A 9539-nucleotide genomic window follows, 5' to 3' on the forward strand; every position below is an offset into this window, starting at 1 on the left:
AGATCATATTTAGACCTAAACAAAATGAAAAAAAAAAAAAACTATGTGTTAAAATAAATAGAATGCAACTAAAATGATAAGAAATTTTGGGGGATAACAACAGCAGCTCTGTCAGTGCCAGTCCTCTGTCATCTGCCAGACCCTTGCCAATTCAATTTCTTTCCCATTCCCTCCCTACCATCGGCTCCTTTACCTTTGATCATATTTAAGAAAGTTGATGAAAAAAGAAAATGTGTCCAACTTCATCCAGTTGAAAACCTCAGTTATTAAGGGTATTAAGAACCAACTGATAGAGCAATTTCCAGGTATTTAACTATGGCTTAATGAAAGCATGCCTAGGAAGGTGTTGTCAAAATAGTTGATGCCATGAACATATAGAAGTCCTTACAGTAAGTGGAGAATTGCCATGTTTTTTGACAAAGAGAGGGGCCTATTTATCCAACCCTAATGTTACTTCACGGGTATCCTTTTATCCTGCCACAGCAAAAGGTTGATAAAAGAGCCATCAAATTTGTACTCAGTAGAGCAAATATCACATGTCTAGGCTTAACTTCTCCTGGAGCTAAGCTTTACCCTGATTCAGTAGATACCATTATTGCAATTATGGCAGAAGGAAAACTGCCTGCTCTATGTGTTGGAGTTATGAAGCTGTATGCACAAGATACTGAGAAACAAAGGATTTCGCATTGAAAATACCCACTGTTAAATGATGGGCTGTGGCATATGAAGACGTATAAATGAGCCTAAGAAGGAATGCAATTGGGCTAAATATGGATATTGCACTGTACTTGTATTTGTGTCTATGTGTGACAGCATGAAGACAGTACCTCTGTGGTTATGCTGAATAAATTCAACAGATGCTAAAATTTAAAAAAAAAAGAAGAAATTTTCATAAATGCAAAGATTAGAAAAGAAGAAAGGCTGAGAAATTAGTAACACATCCAACTCAAGAAGTTAGGAAAAACAATATACCAAACACAAATTACAATGTTAAGAAAACAAGTTAATTATAGAAATACAATAGCATAAACAAAATAAAGAACAGTTTCTTTGAAAAGATTAATAAATAGACCAATTTCTAGAAAGTCATCATTATTCCAACATTTTTCATTTGTTCCTCCAACTAGTTAACAACTACTTACAATTTAATAATTAGTCAACTATTTTTTACATTAAGTTCTTTCTGTTCAGATATTCAATGCTGTACCCCACAGATATGTACAATTATGTTTCAATAAATAAATAAGTAAAAATTCTTCCTGTTTAAAGAACTTGAGTGCTTTCAGTCTCCTTAATAGGACGCTGACATAAATTTAGTGAAAACAGCTAGACATGAATCTTGTATGAGCAGAATGATAACAGTTTTTACTAGCACACAGAGGCAGGCAATGTAGCAAAACTCATGATGGTTGGACAACTGAAGTACAACTGTAATAACTGTACAAGTTAATAATTATGAAAATATTTATTTGACATATCAAGTTAGTAATGGAAATTTATTTTTTCTATCAAAGAATCTCTGAGTACACTAATGTGATTCATCTAAAGAGAGTAATATTTTTAATTATTATTTTAATTGAAACATAACAATTGTACATATTTATGGGGTTCAGCGTGATATTTCCATATGCAATCAATGTGCAATGATCAAATCACAGTAATTAGCATATCGATCACCTCAAACATCTATCATTTCTTTCCCTATGTTTCATGGGGAACATTTAAAATCCTCTCTTCTAGCTATTTGAAAGTATACAATAAAGTGTTATTAACTATAGTCACCCTTCAATGCTATACAACACTAGAACTATTCTCCTATCTAGCTGTAGTTTTGTATCTGTTAACCAGTCTCTCCTATCTCCCCCACCCCTTCCCAGCATCTAGTAACCACTGTTCTACTCTCTACTTCTGAGGTCAACATTTTTACATTCCATGTGAGTGAGAACATGTGGTACTTGTTTTTCTGTGCCTGGCTTATTTCACTGAACAGAATGTCCTCCAGGATCATCCTATAGAGGATAATATTTTTATATTGCTTGTATCACTGTCAATCTTTAGAAGATTGCCTTGTGATATACAGATATTTATTTGATGGGTATGATTCCATGTATGAGTACCACTCAAAAAATTCATAAGTTATATAAATCTATTATTTTAAGAAGGGGCAAAATTGGGGAAGGAAATAGGAGAAAGTGTTAAGGGAGAATGACAGTCACTATTCCAGTATGAACTAAAACAAAGAGGATAAGAACTGTTTTGAGAAGAAATTGTCTCTTTTCACTACAGTTAGAATTACGAGACAGAACTTGGAGAATGAAGAGCCTGGATCTAGAAGGTCCTACCGTGTACAAGATGCATGTCCTTGGGAAGTTATCTAACTCCATGAGCATCACTTATTTTTTAACCTGTAAAATGGATCTTTTAATAATAAGAACCAAAAATATAAAAATGTTGTGAAAATTAAATGACAAATACATAAAGCACCACTAAGCTAAATAAATTCTAGCTCACTATACCATTTCTTTGTGTTCCTGTAATAATTTCTACATATTTAATGATGGCTACTTATTCACTAACACACTGACATTTCCTGTATTGAGTAAGTCTAACTGTACAAGTTGTGAATAATGTTAGTATAAATAATAGAAGTCATTTAGTAGTATTTATGTTACTGTAATTACATGAAATAAATGGTTATTTGGTAGAATTTTTAAAATAATTTTTGTCCTTGATTAATTGCTTTTTATGGTTATACAAGTACTATATTTACAGCTGTTCCAACAGAAACTTATTTCATTTCAATATGAAATTTTAGGTTTTAAGAACACAAAATAATCGGTAATGCTTTCATCATTGTGATTTTCCTGTTTTCACTGGAAACCACTGAAGGAGATCAGAGATGTTTGTTTAATGAGAAACTGAACAATCTGAAATAAACCACTTTTCTTCACAATGCACCTATTACCTACATTCTCTATCCAAGCTGTTAGTCTTACTCATTATTACTCTTAATCTCAGATTTCTGAATAGTTCTTCAGGGTGCATTATGCGTATTACTTTATTACTATGCATTATGCGTATTATTTCATTTCCCTTGTCTCTAAGGGCGGTATTAAGTTTTAATTTCATTTAACTAAATTAAAGGCTAATACTGTAATACTTCTGACTATCAAAGGATTTCTAATATGAAAAAAATAAAGGAATTGTACACCCAGCTGAAAAAGAACCAATGCTTTCTAACTAGTCTACATATTCAGTGAAATGCTGTGTATAAAATTCAAAGTGACTCTAAGAACCACACGGGACTGAGATCAAAATGTTTTTCAATTTTTTATGCCAAGTTGAATGTAGGCTTTATAGTTTTAGATGCTTGGGTAATAATTTTGGTGTTGAATATTCCAATTTTTATTTTTTTTTTGGCTGTAACATTCGTTTGTTATTCATTCATTCAGTGAACATTTTTTTGGAACTGCTTCTATATCCCAGACATTAAATTAGACAGTAAGGATGGGAAGATAATTACAAACGTGAGTAAGACATGGTCCCTGCACTCAAAGAACATGTAATTGGTATATGAGATATATTAAAATTTAGAGTTAATAGGATTTGTGCTTGATCATGGGGTACCAAGATAGAGAATATGGATTTTGCCCCTGTGTTAGCCCTGGGTACATGGGCATTGCTGCTGTGTTTACAGAAAACTAGGAGTGAAGAGAATGTATCTGGCCTTCAAACTATGGTTGCAGAGACCAAATCCTGCCCTTTACTTGTTTTTACAAATAAAGTTTTATTGGAACACTACCACGCTCATTGGTTTACATATTGACTGTGCCTGCTTTCATGCTAAAAGGGCAGAGTTGAGTAGGTGCAACAGAAAACCTACAATATTTTCTCTCTAGCTTTTGCAGGAAGTTTGCTGATTCCTGTCCCAGAGAGGAGAGGTCTGGGATAGACATAGCAACCAAGAGGCTGGATGATCCTGTCCTGGATGAGCGCAGTGAGAAGAGACAGGGCACGGTGGGAGCCCTGAGAGATCCTGCTTCACGTGGTCTTTTTTGCACCACAGCTAGCTCCCCTAGCCTGAATATTCCAATTTTAAAAGAAAGACAGATGTTTGAGTGGGACTGATGACTTCACAAACCACGTTTTTGCTTTGCCAGTTGGCTGTCTGCTGGGCACCCCAAATCAGAGCAGCAAAGGGACACTGCAAGGCTCAAGTGGAAGAAGAGATAATATAGAGTGGTAAGGCAGGTTGATGAAATGACGGGTTGATGCCACAAAGAAAAGGCCTTATTTATTTACTTATTCATTTATTTGTTTATTTTGGGACACTGGCAGAGAAAGGGGAAGCCTCCTGTGTTGATGGGACTGTAAATTGGTGCAGGCATTATGGAAAATTGTATGGAGGTTCCTCAGACAACTATGGGTAGAACTGGCATACGATCCATCAATCCCACTGCTAGATGTATACCCAGAGGAATGGAAATCATCATGTTAAAGGGATGCCTGCACACTAAACATCTTTACAGGGCTTATCTGGCCCGACTCCTCAAATCTGTGATCCTTGTTAAAGGAAAGAACTGTGTTAACAGGAGTCCTAATGCCCTGCTTGGGGAGACCTCTTTGAAAGAGCTGACAATGAGCCGAGGAAAGAACCTCCTCATCGATCTGAGATGTGCACTACACGTCAGGTGTCCAGAGAAAATCAGTAGCAGTATGTGCCATAGATTAACTAGATCAACAGAGCAGAAAAATGGCAAAAACATCTGGCACTAAAGTACAGCTATCGAGATATCTCTCACAGCACTAATTGTATATAAGGATCATCTCCTTCCATCACTCCATCCCCCTCAGAACCTGAAGATTATGGGAAAATATTACACGTCCTTCTAATCAAACAGAAGGGTGCTCAGAACATTGAGAGCTGAGATATTGTAAACATGATAGAGTTATACTCTGTTTGAAATATCACCGAGTGAGGCTCAGTAGTTTGTAAGTGATTTTTATTTAAAATAAAATAAATGCCATAATATTAATAAATTCATATATCCCACTATCCAGTATTTATTAAAGATGTTAAATTTATTAACAGGCTAGTTGCTAACCTATCAAAAGTGAAAAACAAAAGAAAACTACAGAAAATTCTGTTTCTTGTAAATGACAATAAAGGGGCATATGTATGTAAACAATTTTGTTATATGCATTTATTGCAATTTCCACTGAAAATTATTACTAAAAGAACTGCTAGGAATAGTCAATAACATATGGCTGATAAAAAAGAGAGAAAAGTAGTTAAAATCAATAATCAACAGACTGTACATACATATAGGGACAACATGCCAATCACAATCAGGAAATATTTATTGAGATTGGTGTTAATGAATCTATTGTATGTAGGTCTGATGATAACACTCACATTTATTTAAAATGCTTGAATGAAATTTTATGTAAAAGAAATGTGATTTTTGAAAATAAAAATTTTGAAGTCTTAATTTTATATCCACAATATTAATTATCATTTTATTAACTGGTACTATGTGAAAAGCTATCAAAGATACTGGGTTATAACCCATTTAAATTAGGTTGAGTAAAGTAGATCTTTGAGGTCCTCTATTTTAATATTTAATGTAAAGAAGGTTTGATTTGGCTAAGGGGGAATCAATTAATCTATCGTACTTTTAAAATTTGTGGTAGAAAAGAGTTATTAGAGATTTAGAAGGGTGAAGTAACTAGGTAGATCATTTAGAAATGAAAGAAATAGGCTGAGAGAAAAAATAGAAGGACACATTGGAGAGTAAAAGCAATGCAGAAATACTTTGATGATGAAAAATTGGCAAATGAATCTTTAAACATTTTATTTTTTTATGGAAGAGAAAGATGAAATAAGAAAATAGTTTGTGACATTTTATTTTTCTTAAAGTGATATTTTAATTTTAGAATAATTACAATACTTTTAGTAAATTACACTTTAAGTACTTGACCTTTTAGGATAAATACAGGTAATTATTTTGTGAAATATTTTTATGGTGCATTGTAGATTTAATATAAGGATTGGATTTAATTTTTGTCTCTTTAGCAAAACAATTATTTCAGCATTATCAACCATTGGGAATATTATTTCCCTCTTCAGTTTTCATTTGCAAATTTCATTATAACATGATATGGTTACCATCTGGTGTTTCTTATATAACATTATACTCAGGCTTTTCAGCTTTGAGATAATAATATTTCAAAGCAAATGAAAATCCTTTCTAAGAATATCATTTCATGTAAGTAACACATTTATAAAAGATATAATGTAGTTTAAGTTTATGCTTATTATACATATTGAAAATATGCAGATGGCATATTCATATGAATTTAAAAGCCCTCTTCGTATTTAATAGTTTATTTTGCAACTTAACAAGTTCTTCAGATTAGCTTTTTTGCTTAACATTACATTATCATTTTAGTTGTCATAAAACTTTGGAAGACCTATAATTTTTTTAATGAATGGATTAAAAATGTGTCAGTTTTCATAGGGTTTTTAAGCATCTCTGTGAATAATTATTTTGTAAATATACAGAGTAGGCTTTCTGAAGGAATGAGCATGTTTGTCCTTCATTCCTTCCTTCTTTCCTTCCTCTTTCCTTCCTTCCTTCATCTATTTATTCATCTCTCTATATAAATTCTCTGTGTGTTTTTGCCTTTGGATTCTACTATAATCCTGGCAATAGATTTTCACATTTAGAATTAAAGATCTGAATGTGTTTCAGCTATAAATATCATTTTATTTATTCACTAGAAAGCATATACATATAAAGGGATTAATTTATATTTTAATTAATTCTTAAAGCAACTTGAGGTCCAGTGGCAAGCACAGTGTTTGGCACACAGTTGGTGTCAACAAATGTTAAACTGTACTCAATCTGCATCATTTGTTTTATAGGCTCACTTAATATTGCCGCTTTATATAGGTAGTAAATTTTCATCTTTAATTGAAATTATCTGAACCTCTAAAATGTTTTCATATTCATTGATTCAATTGCATTTTTGTGCATGACTGACTTATATTGACTTTGTCAACAAACATTTGCTGTCTGGTAGGCACTTAAAGATAATTTCTGTCCTTTAATAGCTGTATTTATCATATATACATACCTAAACAATTAAATATATGTAATAGCTAGCCTCCAAGATAGTTTCTTCTATAGCATAGTCTCCCAATGAACTTTGCTTCCCAGTATTCATACTCTTGTATAGTTTCCTCGCTTTGAATTAGAACTGACACTGTGGTTCACTTGTAACCAATAAAATATGGTAGAAGTGATACTGTATAACCTACAAAGCTAGGTCAAGGGTAGCCTTGCAGCTTTGCTTTAGTCTTTTGGAGCCCTCACGTGGGCTTTATGAAGGAAGTAGCTGTCAAGTAGGAAGTCCAGCCACTGTGAGACCACCATTGTATGAGGAAGCCCAAGCTAGCAACTTAGTGAGGTGCCATGAAGAGAGAAAGTCTTCACCAAACCCCACTTATTCCAGCCATCCTCGCCAGATACATGACTGAAGAAGCCAAAAATGTCTCCAGTTGAAATGAACATCTAACTCAACCATATAAGAGAGCCCACTCAAGAAGAGACTAGTTGAACCACTAAACTTTGGGTTGGGTAGCAGTATAGTATAGTGCAATGTGTACAGAATGGAATTTCCCATCTGAAGTGGAGAAGGTGTTGGTGATGGAGAGAGACTAGAAGGAATAAGACATGGAGATTATAACCAGTTTGGAAAACCAATTGGTAAAGCTGTAAATGATGCTTCTTTTATGTAAGAAATCCTTTTGAACTGCAAAGTAGCTTTCCAGATATGTTTCTCAAGGGCTGGAGTCTGTGCTCATAATCAGTTTTAGGGAGCCTAAAAGTGGAAGTTTATTCACTAATTCATTTATTTATTTTAGAAACTTGCTAAGCTGATGCTAGATCTCATGCTCTGGGCCAGATGGGACCAATAGGTGAGGAAGCTGAGCCAGGGGAGTGTCATTAACTTTGCGACTAGAATTATGGTAAAAGGAAGGAGAGAAATGGGATGGCAGCTCAGGTGGAGTCAAAGTGGAGGAGAGATGTTTTTAATGTGGAGAAAAATGAAACAGGTTTGTAAGAAAGAAAACTATAGAAAGGGAATTAGTTATAGGAATAAGATTGGAAAATAACAATCAGAGGCATAGTTGGAAAAATCAGGGGCACTTTTTTCTCTGAGATAGACAGAAAACAAGATGCAAGAATACAAGAAAGGTAACTCAATTTTTAGTGGAAAATAAATTTATATCAAATGACATCTATTGTGCCAGGTTAGCAGAGGGCAAATTAATTTGCTGAAAGTGGAACAGGCAGAGGATGGCGAGAGCTTGACCAGGAGGAAAGTGACAAATCTGTTATGGTTTATGTGCTGAGGAATAGGATAAGGAGCCTACTAGTGATGAGTGAGATGACTGTTGAGCTGCACTGAAGGCCCAGCTGAGATTAGAAATCATAAACTTGTTCTGTAGCCAGTCACAGTAGTAATATAAGTTTCACATACAATGTAGTTCCCAGAAGCAGAAGGAAAGGAAATAGATAGCCGAGTCTGGGTTAGAAGGAAAAATTGGACATACATTTTCAATATCTACCTTAGCAAATAATATTGAGTCTGAAAAACTGATTAAATAATATATAAAAGTCTTGGGTTTGAGCTCTGATTAAATTTTTGGAAGACTTTGGGAAAATCATCTAGCCACAACATTTTTCTTCACTCATAAAATGAGGATATTTACCTAACAAATTTCCTATGAGATTGAAATGAGTAAATTTAAGTAAAGTGGTTTATAAATTTTAAGGTGTAATTTTACTACAAGGTATCATTTTCCTCTTTGACAGCAGGTAAATAAATATTCATTTCATGGATGACTTCAGTTACACCTTGTCTGTTGCTGTTTGTTAATCTGTCTCTTTTCATTTGAATGTGTAGAATTTTTTCCCACCATTTCTTTATTCCTCATAGCTGCATCTCTCTCTCTCTCTCCCTTCCTCCCTCCCTCCCTCCCTCCCTCCCTATACACTTTAGCTTTATTTTATTAAGCTATTTTGTCCCTTTATTCTAGCAGACTAGCAAGAATATTTCATGCTTTTTTTGCAGCTTGAATTCTAATTTGCTGATTTTTTTGTTTTCTTTTCTATGGAACCTTGATTTTACTCTGTTGATATCATTTCTTTTAATTGTCAATTGATGGCATAATATGAATACTTTCAGTTCGTAATCTAGTTGATCCAACAATAAAAGATGCCTAGCAATTCTATTGGTTATTTAATTTCTTAGATCATTTCTTACGTTAGAATTTTACATCCCTTTATTCACAGAATTGCTTATTATTTGTACAGTTTTCTTAACTCTTATATTTGTGTGTGGTGTCTTGTTGGTGTCACTAGTTTTAAAACATAGGTTTTTAGCAAGAGGTGACTATGCTTGTTCAACTCCTTTTTGCCAGCTGTACATAAAATCCTGAGATGAATGCTGAATTTTAAAGTTATATT

At 33.7% G+C, this 9539-nt stretch overlaps 1 pseudogene; it reads left to right on the forward strand.

Annotated features, from left to right (window-relative positions):
• The first annotated feature begins 217 nt into the window (after positions 1-217).
• Positions 218-741, forward strand: LOC134363702 (malignant T-cell-amplified sequence 1-like; annotated as a pseudogene).
• Positions 742-9539: the final 8798 nt, after the last annotated feature.

Source organism: Cynocephalus volans, chromosome 15, assembly GCF_027409185.1.
Source record: "Cynocephalus volans isolate mCynVol1 chromosome 15, mCynVol1.pri, whole genome shotgun sequence".
NCBI lineage: Eukaryota > Metazoa > Chordata > Mammalia > Dermoptera > Cynocephalidae > Cynocephalus > Cynocephalus volans.